The following is a 24,341-nucleotide window of genomic DNA, read 5'->3' on the forward strand; positions in this document are numbered from 1 at the left end:
TTTATTTTTCATGACCTTAATAGTTTTGAAACATCCTGGACAGTACAGAATGTCCCACATTCTGGATTTTTTCTTTAGCTTCCTCATGATTAGCTTCAGATTAAACATTTTCAAAAAGACCACTACAGAAAGGGTATTGTAGACTTCCTAGGATATCACATTGACAGGCCAATAGTGAACATTTGTCTCTTTATTGGTGATGCTAGTTTCCATCACAAGGTAAGTCGGAGTCCATCAGATCTTTCCACTTTACACCTCCAAGTAAGTGGTGGTGTGATAGCCTACGACCTTTTGATATTTGCTCCCAACAACATTTTACCCAGTGATTTTGGCTCCCATTGATAACCTCTGCTTGCATTTGTTCTTAAACTGGGCATTGCAAAATGGTGACTCTAATTCTGTCATTTCCTCTGCACTTGCTATGTGGCAGTCTATTATAAAGGAAGTGCTCTTCCTTCTCCCTCCCTCTTCTCATTTTTACCTTTTCCATCCACTTCCCTTCTCTCTCTTTCCCTCTCATTCCCATGGTCTCAATTATTTTTCACTTAATGTGACATAATCTATTACTGTCATTCTTTTTGATGTTCAAATTGTCTCAAATTTGACCCATCGAGCCTTCCAGAGACTTCTGTTTCCTTTTGACTTACTTGTCCCAACAATCTTTAAGCACTTGTTTTCTCGCACAAGATATTCAAATTAGAGTCACACAGGAGACTCAAATTGTACTTTCCCTGCTACAGGCCTGTAATAAGTCATTTCCTTAAGGGACCTTTACTCCTTTTAGTTGGAAATAGTATTTAAAAGATGACTTCATATTTTTAAAATAACTAATCTATCGTTAAATAAACAAATTTAGTTTAATCCAATATTGCTTTATTTGTGGAGCATTTAGACAATTTCCATTTCCTCTCTTCCAAATAACTCTGTAATGAACCTCTTTCTGCAGATAGCTTGTTCAGGGTGAAGATTATTTCCTTTGGCATGAGTCACAAAAGTGGAATTATTAGGGTAAAAAGTATACATTTTTTCCTGACTCTTGATACACATTACCCAGTTGCTCTCCTAGAAGGCTTTAAAAGTCAACAATGACTTCTAGGTGTTAAACCCAGTGACTGTCTCCTTCTTCTGCAGCACTTAAGTCTGCTGACCTCCTTTGTCCTTGAAACTGCCCACATTTTCCTTAAAATGTCCTTGCTCTGGTTATTCTCCTTTCTCTCACGCTATATCTTCTGTCATCTCCAGCCCCCCTCCCTCCCAAATGTGTGCATGTCTCATGGCCATGCCCTTATCCCTCACTTTCCTAACCTGGTAGTGAGTGGGGGTAGCCTCATTTCTGTTTGCCTGACTTTGGATACCTGGTCCTGCCTGCCATCCAGTCCGTGTTGGGTTTTGCCTTCTTCTAAGTCTTACCCTTTTGTCTCTAGTTTTAGTTTAAGATCATCTCTGCCTACAGTCTTAAGAGGGTACACATACCCTCCTTCTCTCACATACACACTCTTTTCTTTGAGATTTTTTATGTAGTTGGAGTTTCATTGAGGCCAAGTTTTCTATTTGTCTGATATGAAAATAACATGTTCTGTGTGGAAAGAATACAACTTAGGATGCAACCATAAAGCAAACCAGGCCACTTCCACTCATTTATGTACTCCAAAAGCAACCTCTGCTCAAATATTTGTGGGGAGAGTGTATGCTTGGAAAACACATACTAAGATTCAGTGCTGCCTCCACTGAACTGGAACTTTCTAACTTTAGTGGTCTGTGACTTAAGCTGGATTCTGACAACGGGATGAGGGAGAGGTGGAAGTGGAAGTGGAGGGTCTCCAAAGCAAATCAAGCTTCTCTTCTTAATTCCAAACTACCAAGTTGTCTCTCTTCTTAACTACAAACCCAGGATGGTTCTCTGCCTGTCCAACCCGAAATCAAAATATGGCTGCTTCCCAGCAGAGCCCGGCTCTCATCCAAAGGTTTTTATGGTCAGAGCAGAAAAGATCTTTGCCCTATCTTACCAAGCCGAACCATTCCCCACACTCCCCACGCAGGGCCTGGAGCGATAAAGGATAGGTAGGGCAACAGTGAGAGGGGATTCTCTCCAGGCATTTGGACTCTGCTGTAAAGGGAGATTACCTGCCAAATGCAAAACTACCACTCAAACTCAATCTGAGTTTTTGGGGTGATGAGGAAGGAGAAAGCAAAGAGTTCGTTTGTGTATTACGCAAAACGGGGGCTACATTACATATATATGTTGCTTACCTAAGGCCTGTCATGGAAAGATATACTGGAAACTGGACTAACAGGTGGATGAGGTGAAGAATAAGGAGACTTTTCAACTGAGTTTGTGCACATGATTTCTCTATTTTAAAGGGAAACGCAATTTCTTAAAAAAAAATGCATGAAAAGAAAAAAAAGCAAGGTCGAGGGGGCGCTGTTTTGCTGGTGTAGCTGCATAATCTGGACCCCGATTTTCGATGTTTTCTGGAGGGAAGGGATTACAACGGATGTGAAGCTGCATTCAGGCCATTAAGTGAGAATGAGCGGAGGTGGCGATGTTAGGGTGGCTAAATATTGAATGCAGAGAGGTGCGGCGGTGCGTTTGAAGAAAGTCATGATTTATGGAAAATGTTTACAGGAAGAAAAATAAGCCCCCTTGCCGTGCCATTGTCGCCACAATGCCGTGACTCGGATTCGAACCGAGGTTGCTGCGGCCACAACGCAGAGTACTAACCACTATACGATCACGGCGAGCTACCGGAGGCCCATAAGAAAAGCTTACTCGTTTTGTTCTTCAACATTCATAGGCCTTCCCCGTCTGCGCGTCACCAAAAGGCCCACCTATGGGGCGGGGTTCCAGCTCAAGCAGTAGGCTGAGGTGCGCAGGCGCATTACACTCCAGCCGGTTAGGGTCCCTGCTTTGGTCCAGCAGCCCCAGGAGGTGCTGATGTCTCCCGCAAGGGTGGGTTCCACGTAGATGAGGTGGGAGTTTCGGGAGCGCCACTTGGACTTCCAGAAGCGCCCCTGGCTGGAGCTCAGAGTTGCACGAGCTCGGAACTCACATTCCTTGGAGGAAGCCTATTTGCAGTGCCCGGGAAACCCAGCGGCCTTCGGCCTGCAGGGGGCGCGCTTTAGTGGGGGTCTCCGTGGACCCAATGCCACCTCTGCAGAGGATGTGGACGCCCCCAGAACCTCACTGGCCGTGTAGACGTGACTCAAAGAATGCATCCCATTCTGCTTCACATCCCTCTCTTCCCCAGCATCCTTTTCTCTGCAGCAACTTCTACTCCTGGTACAGCCCCGACTTTCCCCTCCGCAGTGCTCCAGGGGACCCAGTGCCCAATTCTGTGCCCCACCTGGCGGCGGCAGGGTCCGATTTTTCGTCCTGTGCATCTGTGCTCTCCGCTCTCTGGAGTCTAGAACTAGGCCGAGTCCAGTAATGCCAAACCGAGAACGTGCCACGGGTTTTAACAAGCGAAAACGAGAGAACACCCGTCTCCCCAGGGTCGCCTGCGCTCTAACCATCGCTTCACGACTCCCTGCAGACTCACAAGATGGATCTTGTGCAGACTGAAGGCTTCACTCTCTCCCACCTCTCACCCCACCTTCCAGACTGCAGAAAATTCGTCTGTCTTTTCCAGTGCATCTCTTTTCCCTGTCGTTTCCCATCCCCAAATCACTTGCTTTTGTTCACTCAACAGGTCCTTGAGAAGCACCTACTACCTGTTAGGTCAGGGCCTTTGGGCGTCGTGGGGGTGGGAGAGAGATCCGACTTACAGAGGACAATTATGAGTGTCTTTTCAACATCTTCAAGGCTTTGCACACGAGATTATCCTGGCTGCTTGGCAAAATTCTTTCCTGTCTTTAAGAGTTACTTAAAAGGCCCCCTCCTCTGCGAAGCTTTCTCTTGCTATTATTTATTGCCTTGGAAATTTGTATTTATGTCTCTTCCAACATGATGCCCATGATGAATGCGCTCTGTGCTTTGTTTCCAAGCACCATAGCGCACAAAACACCGAGTCACCCGAACCCTGTACCTTTCGGAAGCCCAATGCAGCTAGAAGTAACCGGTTTACAGGTAGTTTCCATTTGTCACAAGAGAATTGAGATCGATTTTGCAGAATCGTGTGACAAACTCGACAGAAAAACGGAAAGGACATAAAAATGGAAAGGAAAAAGAAAACGCGGGCTCCTGCCGTGCCATTGCTTCCACAATGCCGTGACTCGGATTCGAACCGAGGTTGCTGCGGCCACAACGCAGAGTACTAACCACTATACGATCACGGCGAGCTACTGGAGGCCCGGGGCGCAGCCGCCTCTCTTGGGCTCTTCTTTATTAAAAGCCCCGCCCCTTCGCCTTGTCATCGCCTCGGCCCGCCCCTCCCCTGCCCGGCCGCTGCCTGGAGTGCGCAGGCGCGCGGCCTCACGTTTCTGGTTTTCGGGGCTCCGCGCCCGCCGACCGGATCCCTCCGCCTCGCCCCTGAGGCGCCCACCTCGGGGCTCCCCTACTCCCCGCCCCGGGCTAAGTTGTGAGGAAAAGTGGGGCGGCGCGAGTGTTTCTTGTGGAACTTCAGAGACCGCCCAGTTCCAGTCAGAGCCCGTTCGGACAGCTTGAGCGCCCGGCATGGCGGGTGTGAGGGGAAGCCAGGGCCGCCGTCGGGGGGACCCCCGGACCCCGCTCCTTGGGGCCCCTTCAGTTCGCAAAGCACTTTCATACCCTCTCTTTCTCGACCTGTGCGGAGACCGCGGAGGCGGCTGAGGGCGTCCACGGCGTTCCCGCTCCTCGTCGGGGCGGCGGGGTGCCCGGGAGGGCCTGGCGGGTAACGCGCGGCCTCGGGAGGGCGGGCCGGCGCCGACGAGTCGAGAAGAGCGACGCTTGGCGGACCGGCCCCCGTGGCGTCCCGGTAGCTCGCCGTGATCGTATAGTGGTTAGTACTCTGCGTTGTGGCCGCAGCAACCTCGGTTCGAATCCGAGTCACGGCATTGTGGCGACAATGGCACGGCAAGGGCGCCTTTTTAGCTCGGGAAAATCACATCCCGGCGGGAATTATGACCAATTTGCTGGTAGGCACGGGGTAGGCCAGGGCTGAAATTTTTTTTTTAATTTTTTTTTTTTTTTTTTTTAAGATTTGCTTATTTATGCATACAAGAGCTGGGGTACAGGCCAGAGATGCCTCTCTGGTGAGAGGATTCACCAGAGACAGAGTGGGGAACAGAACAGGCAGACTGACTGAAATACACTGCTGAGGGGAGCAGGGGCGACGAGACAGGAGAGGTCTGCCGTGCCATGTGGGTTGCTCCCTGGCCGGCCGGGGATCGAACTCGTGGTGCAGAGGCTGCAGCGTCATAGTGCGGCGCTTAACCCCTTGCGCCACCAGGGTGGCCCCAGGGTTGAAATTTTAATGGGGCAAAAAGTATACAGGATGTCTCGAGGAAACGCTGGCACTTGGCTTTTCTGTAAGTCATGTCAGCTAATCTGTTATCTTCTCCGTTGTAGGTTTTAGAACTAGTCGGTGTGGTGCACTTTTTTTCTGTGCATCTTCTAGAAAGCCTGTCTTGGCTAAGACGTCAGTACTTTGGAGCACAGGAGTTATAGGAACAGGGTGCAAACATTTTTCAAGTGTTAGAAGAATGCAGATTAGACAGTAGAATGGACTGTTCTTGGTTAAAATCTTGTAACAAATGAAAAATATGACGCATTTGGAGGCACAGAAGGTGTCCATAGCCACCCTGAAGGGTGCTGTTGAGGGTTTGTGGAATTCCGTCTCCACAACCTCTCAGGTGAGAGGGTGTTTTCTCCTGAAGGATTCTTCCCCTACCCCTGCCCCCACCCAATCTACCTCAGGTTTAAAGCAAATGTTATTTGTTAGTTTGTTTTATGTGGTCTTAAAAAAACTCCAAACTCAACAAATTCAGTCTGTCATTTGGCATTAGGCAAAGTGGAAGTGAGTTTTGGATTTAGCTCTCAGGTAAGCTGGCAGCTGCTGTGTCACTGTCACCGAGCGAATGCAATAGGACTGAATGAGGAATGAGCCTTTGCAGCCCCTCCTGGGAAACAGGGGGTGGTGGGAGGCAAAGCAAGTCAGGAAGCATTTCTGGGGGAGATGGACATGGCCCTGGGGTTGTTCAGCAGAGCTTAAAAAGCAAGACACTGCCCTGGGGTGTAATTTTCCCTGGTCTCCCCTTCCCAGTTCCCCGAATTTGTTGCATTTAAAACCAAACTACTGGACAGCTCAGACCACGAGAGAATAGAATGGGGCAAGGTGAGCCTGAGAAGTTGCCACCCCATTCCAGCTGGAGGTCAAAGCTCTTTTCTAGGCATCAGCACCAGAGAGAAGACAGGAGGTGTGACAGCTTTCTGGCTGACATATTGCAGCTTCAGCTGTTTCTATGATGGTTGAATTTATTTTCTGCAGGCAGGTTTCCAGTCTCCACCCAAAGTTACGTTTCCCCCCTTCCTTCTGATAGACACTGAGGTATAGTTGCTGACACCCTTTCTCTAGGCTAGTCCTAACTCTAATGAAGGGGTAGCATAGTTTAGTAATAGTCCTTGGCACCCTGAAGCAGGCTACCTAGGTTTGATGTCACCTTAATTAGGTGAGTAACTTTGGGCAAAGAGCATAATCTGTGTTGCCTTGTTAGTTTTTTTTTTTTCATTTGAAAATTGGAATAAAATCAAGCCTGTTGCAAGGATTAAATGAATTAATATTTGTAAAGCAGCAGTACCTGGCACTTACTAAGTCCTCTTTAAATTTTCTTAAATAAAATAGTAGGTGGGACAATAACATAATGAATCAACTCAAAAATGAACACAGTGGAACTCAAGCATCTAAATGAACATTGTTATAAAGGAGCTACTCCTTTCTCTGCTCAGCTGCCTAAATATTTTTTGAATTCTTGTTTAAGGATTACCTTCAGAGCTAATTTAGAGCCATATGACTAAATCTGTGTCAATATTTATTGTCACATTCTATTTTGAAATGATTTTTGACTGTTTTAAATCCATCTTGAAAGAAAAACATGTCATTACTGAGTCTTTTAAGGTGTGGTGAGCTTTAATAACAATGCCAAAAATGTTCTAAGCAACACTCTAGCAAAGTAATTTTTGGTGTAAGTGTATAGACTTTCAGGGGGCAAACCTCAAAGGGGACAGCTATAAATTACAAGCTTCAGAGTGCTTAACCAGTCAGCTCTTTCGTGGCCCCCGAAAGATGTCCTCTTGCCATCTACCACAACATGGATGGAATTGGAGGGGAGCAGGTTATGTGAAGTAAGTCAGAAGGAGAAAGACAAATACTAGCTGATATCACTCATATGAGGAATATAGAGAAACAAAACAAACTGACAAAACTAACCGTAGAAATAGGACCGCAGAATTGAAATCACTAGTGGGGGAAGGAGGGTGGGTGTGGAAGCAAAGGAGGGGAAGAGGCCCAGAGGTCTCTGGTAAAGGACATTGGGTGCTTTGGTGGTTGCTGTGGTGTGGTGACTTACGCTTAGGGAGGTATGAACCTATTTCCATGAGTCATATACAGTGTTAAAAACTAATGTTACCTCAGTTAAAAAAAAAGAAGAGAAATTTAAAAATAAATTAAGCAGTCAACCCCATGCCATCCTGTTTATACCTAGTACATCTGGGAGCCGCTGCCACTGCAGGTGCTGATCACCTCAGGGGGGCAGTGGAGACCCACCAACAGCCTTGGTATCAACTGGAAGCTGTTTCAAAATTCAGAATTTTGGTCTGCAAACCCAAAGTACTGGATCAGAATCTTCATTTTACAGACTTCTGCTCTGGTGACTCATCTGCACACTAAAGTTTGAGAACTGGTGCTCTATTTTAGAGGAATTGCCTAGCTCTGACTGAGCCCCCACATACCTCTTTACCTTATGAGGACTTGATGATTCTAAAAGGAACCTGGCTGAGTCCACTGTTTCATCCATGGAGGTGACACTGATGTTTTCAGGAAGATGGTGATCCCATCTTGGGGGTGCATCTAGGGAAGAGGCAGTGGCCCAGAACTTCCACTAGGAGGCACTGTATCCCAGGACATGGATGTGGACAGCCAGGCTGGATAACATTCAAGTCACTTTTCACTTAACTGGGTAACACTAAAAGTATTCCTCCTGGACTCATTGGATATTCACGAAGTTCCACTCATTAGTATATTCATTTATTGATTCATTCATTCATTCATTCATTCATTCATTCATTCATTCAGTAAACTCTGCATCCTTTAGGTCTCAAAGTACTGGTACATCATGAGGAATTACAAAGTTTTAACTCCTGTTACGGTCTCCTGTTACGAGACCAGCAACCATTCCTGAACCAGGAAGAAAGCAGGAACTACCTCTTGGAAACCGAGGTCTGAATCAGTGGTTTCTGAATATTATTCTGAAGCTGATAGATGGGGGGGTGAATTTTTTATCATGGAATGAGAAAAAAATAGGTCATTGTGGGGGAAAAAAAGGCTAAATATATTTTTAAAAGTATGTTTATTTAGGTTTTAGGGATATAGGTTGACAAATGTACAAATGTCTGTTATCAGTCACACCCACCACCAAAGCCACAATAATCTTCCACCACAGTCCATTGGGCCCACTCTCCCCTTCTGGTACCCTTAGTTCTGCAGTCAGATTTAAAGGGTTTCTTTTGTCTTGGTTTTGTCTGTCCCTTTGTTTGTTTGCTTTATATGCAGCACCTGAGTGTAATCATCCAGTATTTTCTTTCTTCTTCTGACTTACTTTGTTTAGCATAATTTCTTGAGTTCCACCTATGTTGTTGCAAATGACAAGATTTCATCTTGTTTTTAATAGCTGAGTAGTATTCTAGTTGTGTGTGTGAGTGTGTGTAGATGGAAGAAGTATCTTTATCCATTCACTTGTCATTGGGCACTGAGGTTGTTTCCCTACCCTGGCTGTTGTAAATAGTGCTGCAATGAGCAGAGAAGTGCATGTGTTCCTTTGAAGTATATTTCTGTATTCTTTGGCTATATTGTTAGATCATGTGGTTTATTTTTAATGTTTTGAGAAACCTCCATACTGTTTCCATGGAGGCTGAACTAGTCTACATTCTCACCAACAGTGTGTGATGGTTCCTTTTCCTTCACATCCTCACCTGCTTTTGTTATTTCTTGTCTTTTGAGATGGGTCATTCTCATCGACATGAGATGGTATCTCACTGTAGTTTTTTTTTAAAGATTTATTTATTTTTATACAAGAGCTGGGGTATAGGCCAGAGGCGTGGGAGCGTGAGAGGATTCACCAGAGACAGAGCAGGGAGCAGAACAGGCAGATGGACCGAAATACACTGTTGAGGGGAGCAGCGGGAGAGACAGGAGAGGTCTGTGGCACCATGTGGGACCCTTGCCGGCCGGCCGGGATCAAACCAGCGCTGCAGAAGCTGCAGACAGCTTCCCAGCACGGCGCTCAACCCGTTGCGCCACCAGGGAGGCCCTAGTTTTTTTTTTTTTTTAAACAATTATTTATTCATGCATACAAGAACTGGGGTACAGGCCAGATGTGCGGGAAGGTGAGAGGATTCACCAGAGACAGAGTAGGGAACAGAACAGGCAGACTGACGAAATACACTGCTGAGGGGAGCAGCAGGTGCGACAGGAGAGGTCTGCTGCGACATGTGGGATCCTCGCGGGCTGGCGGGGATCGAACCGGCGCTGCACAGGCTGCGGACAGTTTCACAGCATGGCACTCAACCGCCTGCACCACCAGGGGAGGCCCTGTATTGGAGCTTTGATCATTCATTTCACTGGATTATGGCATTTGAGCTGGGTTCCAAGACATGTATAGTAATTTTATGGTAGAAAAGGGGCGAGAGTATTCTAGGTTATGAGAAAGTGGAAACAGGGGCAGCTAGTGTGAACACACAGATAGCAAAGGGGAAGACCAATCACAACTAAAGCATAAAATGTGGAGAGGAGAATGCATGGAGAGAGATGGTGAGCCAAATTGTGCTGAATCTCTTGCACCTTATTGAGTCAAACCTTTTCCTGGAGGGTAGTGTTCTTGACATTTTGTGTAACTCACTATTTGAGGGCTCCACTGAAAGTCATTGGCTTGTTCTCCCAAATCCTAGACCTATGATAAAATGTCAGGAACTCAGATCTTTCCTGAAGGTCTTTCATAAGCTTTGTTATAGGCATTGGGGAACCAGTTAAGTCTCTACTTTTAAGCAGAGCAAGCCATAACCATATCTCTGTTTTCCAAAGTTGGGGTGCAGATAGGTAATTATTGACAAAAGTCTTAATTCAAAGGAGAGACAGAAGAGAATTTCAGCTCCCTAAGTTTGTTTGTTGAAGTTGGGACTTGGAGGGTAACCTGGGGCCTAGAGGAGTGACTCTTCCCTTACTTCAGACTCTGAAGTGTTTTCTCATTACATCAGAGGTTGAAGGAATGGACTTGTGGACAAAGATAACAGATGCCACGTAACAAACATGTGAGGAGGTGTGAGCCTATTCCCCTAAATCATATACCGTTTCATAAACCATTGTTACCTCAATAGAGAAAAAGAAAGGTTATAGATACTAGAACTTGAGAGAAAGTTTAAATATTAAGAATGAAATGTTTTCTAGAGTCATAGGAGTCAAAATAGTAAGAAAAGTATCGGATAGTTTCACTTATAGGAGGAATATAGGAGAACCAAATAAGACGTCAGTGTAAAAAAAAGAATAATAGTACAAAACATAACAAAACAAAACAGACAATTATAAATAGAGACATCCTACAGGGAAGGAGGAGGGAGAGGGATCAGAGGGAGGGAGGGAGGCGCACAGGGGACTGAGGTGATGGTGCACGGGTGCATTGGTGAATTCTAGGAATTCTACATGGGGGGAGCAAATATTATTTAAAAATGAACAATGCTGTAAAAAAAAAAAACAGTATGAAAATACATGTATCCATGTTACCCTATACCATTATATTGAAATCTGACCTGATGACAAAATATGCAAATTTCAAAGGTAACTGTAGGTGAAAAGGGAGAGACACTTGTGAAAATTGCAACAAGCTGCAACAAGCAACAGAGTCAAAATACTTCTGTGTCATGAATTCTCTTGGCTTCTCTGTTCTCACTCTGCGTTTTGAGGATTTCCTTTCTTACCTGTAGTATCAAAGCTGCTGAGGATTCCTTTTCCCCTTAATTTTCTTTTCTTTTTAAAGATTTATTTATGTATTTTATACAAGAACTGGGGTACAGGCCGGATGCACGGGTGGGTGAGAGGATTCACCAGAGATAGAGGGGAACAGAACAGGCAGACTGACAAAACACACTGCTGAGGGGAGCAGCGGGAGAGACGGGAGAGGTCTGCGCCTCATGTGGGACCCTCACCTGCGGCCTGGGATCGAACCAGTGCTGCAGAGGCTGCAGGCAGCTTTGCAGCCCAGCGCTCAACTGCTGCACCACTAGGAGAGGCCCTCCCCTTAATTTTCTTTCAATAAATGTATCAAGTGTGGTGGTTTTTAAAAGTGTTTAGAAGTGCTTTGATAGTCCTCCCTTCCAGAGGTAGAATATAATTTCCCTTTCTGAAGTGAAGAATGACTCAGTGACTTCTTGGAATGAGTAAGGTGGACGTGATGGTGTGTCACTTCTGAGATGAGGTAAAGTATACTGTGATTTTCTCTGCTGTCTCTTGGATCATTGTTCATTGAGTTCATTGAGGATGATGTAAGCAACCTGCTACTAGGTGACTGTCTGGTGCCACTGAAGAATGATGCCATCCTGTGGGCTCGGCATTGATCTCTGCTGTTGATGTAGTCAGTAATGACCCATCATTTGACAGAGGTAGATTAGCTTTGACGAGAACTCCCTGTTGTAGAACCCAAGAACAACCTCCACCCCTGCCTCCATGGCCACTTTGTTCATGAGTCCATTGAGCAAGCACTGGGGTAGCTGAGGAAATAGACTGGAAGATATCCAGTCTCTTGCCAGTGGTTTTTTTACATTTCTCCAGAAGATCAGAAACTACAATGAATCACTCAATGCTGGCACAGCATAAAACATAGCAAAGGTTAAGAAACAATTATAAAGCAGTTAAGATAAAATTTTAAATGATTAACTGATTATCTTGGAAATTAAGGAACAGGGCCTCAGGGTTATAAGAACTGGCTAGAAAGTTGTACGTGTGTGGGGTGAGGCCAGAGAGAACGTTCCTAAAGAAGTGGTAGCAGGAAGGCACCTATTAGAATCACCTGGTAGAGGGGGAAGGGGAGAGGTGCTGCAGTGAGCGGCCTGGAATAGGAGACTGAAGAACTCTGCTGATTGACAACTGTACCTATATCACTGACCTGTCTTGGGGTAGCCTGTGCTGGACATTCATCATATTTCAAACTGATACACAACCAGCTGCTCAGGAGATGGGGCTAAAAAGAGACTATTAAAAACAAGGGTTTTTCTATGAAATTATCATATCATGCTATCAGATTTATCTTCCATCCAATCTTAACCTTCTATCTTGTTAAGATGTTGGACTTTTGGGCCTCCCCGGTGGCGCAGTGGTTAAGCACTGGGTTGCGAAGCTGCCCACAGCCTCCGCAGTGATGGCTCGATCCCCTGCTGCCGGGCGAGCGTCCCACATGGCACGCAGACCTCTCCTGCCGCCTGCTGCTCCCCTCAGCAGTGTACTTTGTCACTCTGCCTGTTCTGCTCTCTGCTCTGGCTCTGGTGAATTCTCTCACCCTCCTGTACTTCTGACTGTACCCAGTGCTTGTATAAATAAATAATAAATAAATCTTTAAAAAAAAAAGACGTTGGACTTTTGTATCAACTTGGAACTATTGACTGAGGGTAGTCACTGGTCATTCTATAGAATTTCAAGATACTTTATTGTTTAGGGTTGAGTCTTGCTGGTTTCCAGGAAAGCAACCCTCTAAATCACTAGCATAGACTTACATTTATATATTACTATTTCACCCCTACTGTTCTGAGACCCAATTTTTCCCATTGAGATCAGGAAGCTTAGAAAAATGACTGGCAAGTAGTATGTGCTCAATAAATATTTTTGACTCGCAAAATATTTTTGACTCACAAAATATGTACTTTGTTAATTGTCAGTGGGCACATTTTTTTTTTTAGATTTATTTATTTATTTATACAAACACTGGGTACAGTCAGAAGCGTGGGAGAGTGAGAGAATTCACCAGAGCCAGAGGGGACAGCAGAGCAGGCAGACTGACGAAGTACACTGCTGAGGGGAGCAGAAGGCGGCAGGAGAGGTCTGCGCGCCATGTGGGACCCTCGCCCGGCGGCCTGGGATCGAACCAGTGCTGCGGAGGCTGCGGACAGCTTCGCAACCCAGAGCTCAATGGCTGCGCCGCCGGGGAGGCCCGGCACATGTTTTTGATTATGTTTTGGTTATATTTTATCAGGTGGTTGTTCCAGATCTTTATTAATACCTCAGTCAGATGTATTACTTTCAAACCTAGAAAGCTTAGTTGGATGGCTAAGCATTAACTCATGGAAGCTATAGCATCTGAAAAGTTCTTCATATCCTCCATTTCCAAAGTTGTATTTTCAGCAGTGAAGAGTGAATTTTTTCACATCTCTGACAAGATCAGAACTCAGAGGATGTGAAATGATGGCAGAGAAACAAACATAAGATTGAAGGAATCCAGAGATTTAGGTTTAAGTGTAATTCAGCCCTTCTGGCAATGAATTCATTTTCAAGTGTTGCAGTCATAAGTTATAAGCAGGTAGCTACAACAACAGAACTTTTTTCTTCTCACCATTCTTGAGGACTAGAGTATAAAATCAAGGTTTTAGCTGAATTGCAGTTGCTCCAAAGGCTCTAGGGGAGAATCCTTGTTTGCTTCTTTCTGCTTCTGGTGGTGGGTAGACTGGTGGCTCGCTTACTCCCCCTCTGCCTCTGTCCTCACATTGCTTTGTTTGATCTGTGTCTCAAATCTCCATCTACCTTTCTCTGACAAAGACACCTATCATTGGATTTAGGCCTTACCCTTAATTCAGGAAGCTGTCATGTCAACTTTCTTAGTTTGATTACACCTGCAAGGACTTTTTTTTCCCCCAAATAAGATCAAGGTTCCAGGAGTTAGGACATAGACTTATCATTTTGGGGGGACTACTATTCAACCCACTATAGGCACTTCCATAGAATCACATCCTTCAGTATACTTGCTTCCCCATCTGTAAAAATGAAAAAGTTGGACTGAATGAATCCCTACTTTTCTTAATCTTTATTCTATCTAATCACAGTTACGTAAATACTCTTCCCTTAAACAAAGTTATTATAGGGGACAACTGATTACTACATAATTCCCCAAGGTGTAGCTCCCAAACTTAGGAAAGAGGTCCTGCTACTAACTTTTGTAATGTTTGTAAACCCACTTTTGGCCTGGTTTAGTCTCAGGAAATGGAAATTGCCTTCATCTTTAACAAGTTTCTTCAGAACCTCAGAGTCACACGCCGCAAGAGAAGTAGAGGTTTCTGATGTTTTAACCAAGGCTGGCTGAGGTAAGAGATACTCTACACTCAATCTCTACCCCAGTGATTTAATAGAAAGGTTGTCCAGATGAAATTGTTTTTCTTCTCTGTTGAATTTTGCAAATCTCTATCCTTGTGTCATCCTATTATTTTTAACTTGCTTTAGTCTCAGAAGATGCTAGTATAGATTTCATGCCCCTTGAAAAAAGAAATTTGTGGAAATCTTTGGCTGTAAATAAACTATTTATATAATGACTATTTTAGCTATGAGCAAAGGGACTCTGTGCTGAAAGATCCAGGCCTATGTGGGGCCTCAGCAGCAGAATGTACAAAGCCAGCATTAATGCTACGTCACTGTGTGTACCTGGGGTGCTGCTGCAGCTCACAGCAGTAATTTATGTCTCACCTGAGACTCTAAACCCTAGTGCTAGAACAGTAGAATATTGACTCTTCTACTGGAGGATGTGGGATGAACCCCAGCCTTTCTGGGAAAAGAGCAAATGGTAGATTAATACTACCCTGCTCTTTGGGCTGAATGATAGGCCCCAATTCACATGTTGAAACCCTAGCCCCCAGTGTGTCCATAGCAAGAAAGGATTAAAGTTAAGTGCGGTCATAACAGATAGAACCTAATCCAGTAAGATTGGTGTCCTTATAAAAAGCGACACCAGACAGGTCACTCTCTCTACCATGAGAGGACAAAAACAAGAAGGCAGCTGTCTGCAGACAGGGAAGAGTCCTCACAGAAAACAAACTAAACGGCACCTTGCTTTTGGCTTTCCCAGCCTCCAAAACTATGAGAAAATGAAATTTCTATTATTTAAGCCCAACCAGTCTATGGCATTTTGTTATGGCAGTTAAGAGACCAAGTCACCGGCTGCCTCTATAATGCTTCCAGATTATACTCAGAGAGATTCAAATGAGCAGACATACTTTCTAGGCCCACTCTTGCCCTAGCCAAATTTCTCCCTATTCTGTTCCACACAAATGGACACAACACTACTTTTTTCCCACACTCCTTTGCTCTTTGCAACTTCTCAGATATTTTATCACAAATGAGATAGTTTGTGGAGCAAGAATACTTAGAAGATCCAGGTGCGCCAGGAGGCCCTGGTACCAGAGAATCTTATTTCTAGATGTGTCTCCCGCCTTGGTCTCAAGGTCTCACCCTGAGCGAAGTCTCCATTTTAAATGACCATGTTACTTTGTGGTAAAAGGATAATTTGTTAGCAACTTTTAGAAATTAGCAGGTAAGCTAACTCCTTCTGAGGGGAACTGGATAAAGAGCTGCATTTAATGGGGGGGGGGGGAGGGGAGGGAAAGAAGGTCCAAGAGTCCTGGGAGCCAAAGCTGGTGTCTTCCAGAGTGTCAAGCTAAGATCAACAGCAGCCTGCTGATAGTTTTTCCGTATCTCCAATCACTCAATGCTGCCAAAGCATAAAACTTAGCAAAGGTTAAGAAACAATTATAAAGCATTTAAGATAAAATCCTAAATGATTAACTGATTATCTTGGAAATTAAAGACAGGGCCTCAGGGTTATAAGACCTGGTCACAAAGTTATATGTGTGTGAGGTGGGGCCAGAGTGATCAGAGTGAGGAATGTGGCCTCCAGAAGCAGTAGCAGGAAGGTGCCGATTAGAATAGCCTGGTAGAAGGGAGAGGGGGAGGGGTATTACAGTGAGTGGCTTGGGACAGGAGGCTGAAGAACTCTGCTGATTGATGACTGTACCTGTATCACTGCCCTGTCTCGGGGTGGCCATGGAGATGGACATTCATCACAAATACTGTCGTCCTTTTCAAACTGATATACAACCAGCTGCTTAGTAGGTGGGGCTAGAAAGAGACTATTGGAAACAGGGTTTTTCTATGAAATTAACATAACAATCTATCAGATTTATGTTCTGGCCAATCTTAACCTTCTATCTCATTAAGATGCTGGACTTTTGTATCAAGTTGGAAATATTTGAGGGTGGGTCACTGGTCATTCTAGATTTCAAGATGCTCTGGTTTTATTTATTTTATTATTATTATTTTTTAAAAGATTTATTTATTTATTTACACAAGCACTGGGTACAGTCAGAAATGCGGGAGGGTGAGAGAATTCACCAGAGCCAGAGCGGGGAGCAGAGCAGGCAGAAGGACCGAAGTACACTGCTAAGGGGAGCAGCGGGCTGCAGGAGAGGTCTGCGCGCCATGTGGGACTCTCACCCAATGGCCAGGGATTGAACCGGTGCTGGAGAGGCTGCGGGCAGCTCTGCAACCCAGCGCTTAACCGCTGGGCCACCAGGGAGGACCAAGATGCTCTGGTTTTAGTTCTGAGTCTTGTTGGTTTCTAGGAAAGCAAGATCCTAAATCACTCGGCAGAGACTAAACAATTATTTTCTTTAGAGCCTATTGAAAATTTCAGGGCTGGGCCTCTCTGGTGGTGCAGGGGTTAAAGACAGCGCTACCAAGCTATTGGCAGCCAACTGCAGCATGAGTTTGATCCCTGGCTGGCCAGGCAACAACCCACATGGCGCAGCAGACCTCTCCTGGCTCACCAGCTGCTCCCCTCAACAGTGTATTTCAGCAGATCGGCCTGTTCTGCTCCCCACTTTCTCTGGTGAATCCTTTCACCACCCCCCCACACCTCTGGCCTGTACCCCAGTTCTTGTATGCATACATAAATCTTAAAAAAAAAATTCAGGGCTTCCCTCATTTAATTTTAATTACTCTCTTACTGTGGACACATTGGGGGCTAGGGTTTTGACATGTGAATTGGGGGCTACGATTCAGCCCCAAGAGCAGGGTAGTATTAAACCATATCCTTTGCTCTGTGCCCAGAAAGATGGGAGCTCATCTCACATCTTCCTGTGGAAGAGTCAACATTCTACTAGGATTTGGAAACTAGAGTTTGGAGTCTCAGGTGAGACTTATAAATCACTGCTGTGAGCTGCAACAGCACCCCAGCTACACGTAGTGATGTCTCGTTAGTGCTGGCTTTGTACATTCTGCTGCTGAGGCCCCACACAGGCCTGGATCTTTGAGCACACAGAGTCCCAGAAATTCTGTCCAACACCTGTGACCCAATAGGTATGCAGTCCTGAGAAGGACTTGCTGTCTTCAAAATTCATTTATTCAACAAAATTTTAAGGAGTCAGGCACTGACCCAGGCAACGGAGGAATAACGCCAAACAAGACATACACAGTTGCTCACTTGCTCACTGATACTTAAAAGCCCTTCAACAGGCACAGAAACCAGTTTCTGACTTTGGTTCTTGTGAGGCAGCCAGTATCAGATCCTTTCCTGAGGATTGGATTCAGTTGGACTGGAGAAAGGAAGAAGACAGGAAGGGACAGAAGGGATGGGGCTCCAGTTCCAAAGATTCTTTGTTGGCTTCCCCAGTACATGTCTTAGACAGGGTCCCTGTCCAGGCTTCCCATTCCCCTCCGACCCAGGTTGAACCCCTTTCTCCTCTTAAAAAGGTGGCATGGACAGGAATTTCCTTGGAAAGATCTAACTGGGACTGCCTGAGGAGGTGGGAGGAACAGGAGTAAGCCAGGCGAAGGCATTAACCACTCTGCTGTCTTTCTTGCAGGTGGCTTTGACTCTATGCCAAAGACTCAGCAGAGCTTCCACCTGGAAAAGTTGTTGAGACTCCAGCCTGTGGACTGAACTGCAGGTGAGGTTTGCGGACTTCAAAACTGGTACCAGCCAGACGGCCCTTCCCTACTAATAAAGTTATCTTCCTTCATTTCAGGAGAATGCGGAATTACACTTATCTTGCAGTGTAATCTTGCAACATATTGCAGCACTGCTTATTCAGAAACTGGAGCAGCTTCCTGAGAAGATGAGAACTGGTAGACTGAGTCAGTTCCCCAGCTACAAGGCCTTTGCCAGTGCCTCTGGGCCTTTAGGGAAGCCAGGAGATGAGTTTGGAATCTACTGAGTGGGAGTTTGTGACTAGTAGATAAAATGCCCAACAGTTTGGATTCATAGTAAGATTTCCTCTTAATAGAGGTTTTATTAACTGTTTATCATTACTTTTTAAAGCTTTATTTATTTATGAATACTAGAACTGGAGTACAGGCCAGAAGTATGTAGGGTGAGAGGAATTACCAGAGACAGAACAGGGACCAGGACAGGCGGAACAACTGAAACACACTACTGAGAGGAGCAATGGATGAGACAGAAGAGGTCTGCTGTGCCATGTGGGTCAGCAACCTGGCCAGTGTGGAACTCTTGCTGCAGTTGCTGCGGATAGCTTCACAGTGCTTAGATTTAACCCCTGTGCCACCAGGGAGGCCCTATTAACTGTTATTAGTTTTCAATTTTATACATATTACACATCATTCTTCCTTTTTGTACAGTGTATGCTTTCTCCTCTCAGGTGTAGTCCCCATAAAATTCCCACCACCAGTTCACCCATGCACCATCACTGTAGTCCATTGTGCTATTCCCACCCGTTTTAATCCGTGTCCCTCCACCTCCCTGCAGAATGTCTCTGATATATAGTTGCCTGTTGATTTTGTGTTTTTTTATTTTTATTTTTTAAAGATTTATTTATTTATGCATACAAGAACTGGGGTACAGGCCCAGGTATGGGGGGTGAGAGGATTCACCAGAGAGAGTGGGGAGCAGCACAGGTGGACCGACTGAAACACACTGCGGAGGGGAGCAGTGGGCAAGACAGGAGGGATCTGCTGCACCATGTGAGTAGCTCCCTGGCTGGCCAGGGATTGAACTTGTGCTGCAGAGGCTGCAGATAGCTTCATAGTGCTGTGCTTAACCCCTTGTGCCACCAGTGAGGCCCTGATTTTGTGTTTTAATTTATTATAATACTTTTTTTTCCTGATCCCTTATTTGGTTCTCCTACATTCCTGCTATAAGTGAAACCATCTGATATTTTTCTTTTTCTTTTTGACTTATTTCACTGAGCATGATCCCTTCCAGCTCCATCCATGTTGCTGCGAATGGCATAAGTTTATCTTTTTTGACTGCTGAGTAATATTGCATTTTGTAGATATACCACATCTTGATCCAGTCATCTATTTTGGGGTCTTTGGGTTGTTTCCATAGCTTATCTATTGTAAATAGTGCTGCAATAAACATAGGGATGCAGGTATTCTTTTGAATTAATGTTTTTGTGTTCTTTGGGTAGATTCCTAGGAGTGGAATTCCTGGGTCATATGGAAGCTCCATTTTTAGTAGTTTGAGGAAGCTCCACACAGCTTTCCATAGTGATTGGACCAGTTTGCATGTCCACCAGCAGGGTAGGAGAATTAAGTGTTATTATTAATAAAATTTAGTGCTTGGTGTCATGTCAGGACATGGCCTGGTGGGTGATTTATCCCTTCCCCTGTTACTTTGATAAATTCCACTGAGCCCCTTCAGTTCTCTGACAAAAAACTTGATAAAACCTCACCAATGATCTGAGTCAGGCCCATGGTATCTGGGCACCAAACACACATGGCAAGCAGCACTCACTTGCCATGGCACAGCATGTTTTCCTTGTACAAAAATAGGACTCCTCAGAATGCTATTCTTTATCTGGCATTTCTTTCTCATATCCTGCAGTGTTCCTAAAAGAAAAGAATAATAACAGTTAACCTCTATTAAGAATTTCCTATATCCATAGCACATTTTTACAAAAGCATAATTATCTTAATTGGGAAGATGTAGCATTTAATTTAACTATATAATTATTAAGGAATAGATTCATTTTTTTTTGGGGGGGTGTCTGAAGATGACAGCCCTGTGCCAAAAGTATTATTTGCCTGTTTATAGTCAGTAAATTTTCCTCTACTTACCCAGTAATTTATTATGTAATAATTTAGGATATGCAATGCATCTAATTTTTATTATATGCAATGAATCTGGACAGCTCTTTTCCTTAGGAAATGCACCTTATCATCCATTGTATTTTGTTAATTACAAAGACATCTTCTGGCCAAGAATTAAACTTAGGGCTTGTCCCAGGGTAAAGGATGTGACTGTCCCTTGTTCTGGCCTTGACGTCACCTCTTAGACCTGATATCAGATTTGGCTCCATCACTTTGGATTTCTGGCCTTGTACTTAGACCATGACCTAGGGCGTTCTGTCAGCCTCTCTTGGTCCAAGTTCAATGACACTTTTGCCCTCCTGTGTTACCATCAGGTGAAGGGTCAGATGGCCAGTCATATGTCAGGAGCTTATAAACAAACAATGAAACCCAAGGATCATGGCTTGGTAGAATGAACATTGAACCTACTTCAGGGATTAAGAAAGGAAGGAGAGCCACAAAAGGGAGGACAATAAAGAAACAGAACATCTATTAAATATCTCCATGTATCATGCAGTGATCAGACTTTCATTTAATTATTTCATTTATATACAAAAATTATTTCATTAATTATGCAGCTCTGAGATGATGCCATTGTTATCTTCCCTTTAAATATTAAATACCTTTAAATATTAAATACCAAAGATTTTGGCCCTACTGGTAAATGTTGAATTTGGGGGAAAGACAAATACCTCTGTGGGGCTATTTGTTGTGTGAGAGTGGATCCACATGGTAAGAGAGGGAATTGAAATGGAAAGCTAGATTTCCCTCCTGTGTGTAGGTTTTTCCACTGCCCACAGTCTTGGTTCATTGTTGGCTCAAGTATTCCAGGGAACAGAATGTCACCACCCTGAGATTGCATTAAATAGGGAAAATACACTGATGCTTGCCATATGACTTCAGGGGGTTAATGTCAGGATGAAAATCATGCAGGGAAAATAAGCCAATAAATTAAGTACTATCACTTGTCATAGTTCCTATCCCAAGGAGGTTACAATACAGCCAGGGGTGGTGAGGGGGTGGAGATACCATAAGTCATACAATAATAATATACCTGTGATTGAAGTGTTAACTATTTTTTTAATTTAAATTTTATTTTTTATATTCCCCATACAATTACAACCCCCTTATTTTGACCCCAAGCCCTCCTTTCCCTGCCCCCCACCCCCCATAGAGTGTCTCTGGTTCATAGCTGTTAGTTGATTTTGATATTTTCTTTCTTATAGTTATTCTTTTTCCTGGTCCCTTATTTAAGTTTTCTAGATTCCTGCTATGAGTGAGACCATCTGGTATTTTTCTTTTTCTTTCTGGCTTATTTCACTGAGCATGATCCCTTCCAGCGCCATCCATGTTGCTGCAAATTGCATGTGTTTATCTTTTTTGAATGCTGAGTAATATTCCATGGTGTATATGGACCACATCTTCTTGATCCAGTCATCTATTTTTGGGCATTTGGGTTGTTTCCAAAGCTTAGCTATTGTAAATAGTGCTGCTATAAACATAGGGGTGCAGGTGCTCTTTGGAATTGATGTTTCTGTGTCCTTTGGGTAAATACCTAGGAGTGGATTTGCTGGATCATATGGTAGCTCTATGTTTAGTAGGTCAAGAAATCTCCACACAGCTCTCCATAGTGGTTGGACCAGTTAGCACTCCCACCAACAGTGCAGGAGAGTTCCTTTTTCTCCACATGAAGTGTTAACTATTTGTATGTCCCCAAAGTCCTCTGGCTTACTAGGGGATCACCAATCCTTAATATTGAAATAAAATTGTCTTGAACCTTCCTCTCATAAAAGATGAGAAAAATTACCTTTGCTCTCAATATTTCTGAGAGTTCTTAGAGGCATCTCTCTGTCTCCTATTCTGCACACTTCTAAATCTCTAACTTTGCTGAGTGGCCTGTTTTTGTTTGTTGCTATTTTTATTTTGAGTATCACTTCCTTAGTTCCCATGTCTCAAAAGTTCTAAATACCACCTGGCTTCCTGAATTCTCTTAGCACCACTGACACCAAGCTAACTTGTAGAAGATTTTACTGAAGACTTGAGGAAAGGAGGGTGAGGTGGTAGCTCAGGGCAGCAAATGTAAATGTCTCTTCTCAGTGGCCCCTTCGCCACTGCCACCTCTGAAAAGACCTCACCAGCCTGCCCTTTACTAGGCCTTAGCCACCACCACACTGCTGCACTCCTTTCTCTCTCTTCCCCTGCTTTCTTGCCCTCTTCTACCTGCTTTTCCTAAGGTATCCCAGTAATATCTGCTATATTATTTACATAGAACAAAATTGCCACTATCCAGTGAATGATTAGTTTGAACTAGGCACTGTGCTTAGTGCTTTACCTTTCTCAAATAACAGATATTCTCACTTCCTTTGATCCAGGCAATCCAGGCACATATCTTAGGAGCTTCTATTTTTCAACAATAATTTTTATGCAGCTTCTATGTCTGGGTGCTGGCATCTCTAATAGTCAAAAGGCCAATCAAGATAATTAACTAAATAATGCACAGTTCACAGTGAGGAATTCTGCTGCTGCTTTTGTAACAAGGTTTTTCCTCCAAGCTACAATAGAAGACAACATTATGACATGACAATATTGCATAAAAACACAAAAGATGCCAATGAATTCACTTGGAACTGAAATAGCATCCAAAGACTTTCAGGAAAGGGCAGTGTGAACCTATACCTCTGAATCATACTCATTGTCTGAGTTGATCTGAAAGGAACAGGGGAGGTATACAATGGGAACTAAGGCAAGATGAGCAGTAGAGTCTTAGCTAAGACCGGGATTTTGCCTTCAAACTCAGCTCTGTCATCTGCTCACTTTGGAAATTGCCTCCTCTTTTAAGCCTGAATTTTCTTACCTGGAAAACTGGGATACCTTCCTCAAAGATATGTGGTCAGAATTAAACAAGAAAATGCATGAAATGCATTTTAGATATGGAGTAGTGCCTGAAATATGATAAGTAAACAACATAGTTTTTATTTATTTTTTTAATAAATTTTATTTTTATATTCCCCATACAATTGCAATCCCCTTATTTTGACCCCCATCTGTCCCCTCCCCTCCCCCCACCACCTATAGAGTGTCTCTGGTTCATAGTTGTTTGTTGATTTTGATTTTCACTTTCTTATAGTTATTCATTTTCCTGGTCCCTTATTTAAGTTTTCTAGATTCCTGCTATGAGTGAGACCATCCGGTATTTTTCTTTTTCTTTCTGGCTTATTTCGCTGAGCATGATCCCTTCCAGCGCCATGCATGTTGCTGCAAATTGCATGTGTTTATCTTTTTTGAATGCTGAGTAATATTCCATGGTGTATATGGACCATATTTTCTTGATGCAGTCATCTATTTTTGGGCATTTGGGCTGTTTCCAAAGCTTAGCTATTGTAAACAGTGCTGCTATAAACATAGGGGTGCAGGTGCTCTTTGGAATTGATGTTTATGTGTTCTTTGGGTAAATACCTAGGAGTGGAATTGCTGGATCATATGGAAGCTCTATGTTTAGTAGGTCCAGAAATCTCCACGCAGCTCTCCATAGTGGTTGGACCAGTTAGCACTCCCACCAACAGTGCAGGAGAGTTCATTTTTCTCCACATCCTCGCCAACATTTGTTGTTGCTAGTTTTTTTAATATGTGCCATTCTCACTGGTGTAAGATGGTATCTCACAGTAGTTTTAATTTGCATTTCCCTGATTACAAGTGATGTTGAACATTTTTTCATATGCCTATTGGCCATTTGCATTTCCTTTTCAGAGAAGTTTCTTTTTAGCTCTTCTGCCCATTTTTTCACTGGATTATTTTCTTTGTTTGTGTTGAGTCTTGTCAGCTCTTTGCAGATTTTTGTCATCAGTCCTTTATCATTAGTGTTGTGTGCAAAAATGTTCTCCCAGTCGGTGGGGTTTCTCTTTGTTTTTGTTATTGTCTCTTTTGCTGTGCAGAAGCTCTTTAATTTGATGTAGTCCCAGCTGTTTATCTTTGCCTTCACTATCACTGCTTTGGGCGATGTGTCTGTAAAGATGTCTTTGATGTACATATCTCGTAGTGTTTTGTCTATATTTCCTTCTATGTATTTTATGGTTTCAGGTCTTATGTCTAGTTCTTTAATCC

General features: G+C 43.9%; 1 protein-coding gene and 3 non-coding genes across 4 annotated transcripts in view; 2 read left to right on the forward strand and 2 right to left on the reverse strand.

Moving 5' to 3' along the window:
* SLC28A2 (solute carrier family 28 member 2) overlaps window positions 1-24,341 on the forward strand; it is a 75,587-nt gene that overhangs the window by 3,948 nt on the left and 47,298 nt on the right. The window contains exons 2-3 of the mRNA XM_054701163.1: window positions 18,017-18,100; window positions 18,179-18,416. The gene's annotated coding sequence lies outside the window, so the exon portion shown is untranslated. The remainder of the gene's footprint in view (window positions 1-18,016; window positions 18,101-18,178; window positions 18,417-24,341) is intronic.
* On the reverse strand, window positions 2,668-2,739 carry TRNAH-GUG (transfer RNA histidin (anticodon GUG)). The gene has a single exon. It is a non-coding gene; the product is annotated as a tRNA-His (tRNA).
* TRNAH-GUG (transfer RNA histidin (anticodon GUG)) lies at window positions 4,204-4,275 on the reverse strand. Its single transcript has one exon. It is a non-coding gene; the product is annotated as a tRNA-His (tRNA).
* Window positions 4,900-4,971, forward strand: TRNAH-GUG (transfer RNA histidin (anticodon GUG)). Its single transcript has one exon. It is a non-coding gene; the product is annotated as a tRNA-His (tRNA).

The sequence above is a fragment of the Talpa occidentalis genome, unplaced genomic scaffold (assembly GCF_014898055.3).
Source record: "Talpa occidentalis isolate TD23 unplaced genomic scaffold, MPIMG_talOcc4v2.1 talOcc4.11, whole genome shotgun sequence".
NCBI lineage: Eukaryota > Metazoa > Chordata > Mammalia > Eulipotyphla > Talpidae > Talpa > Talpa occidentalis.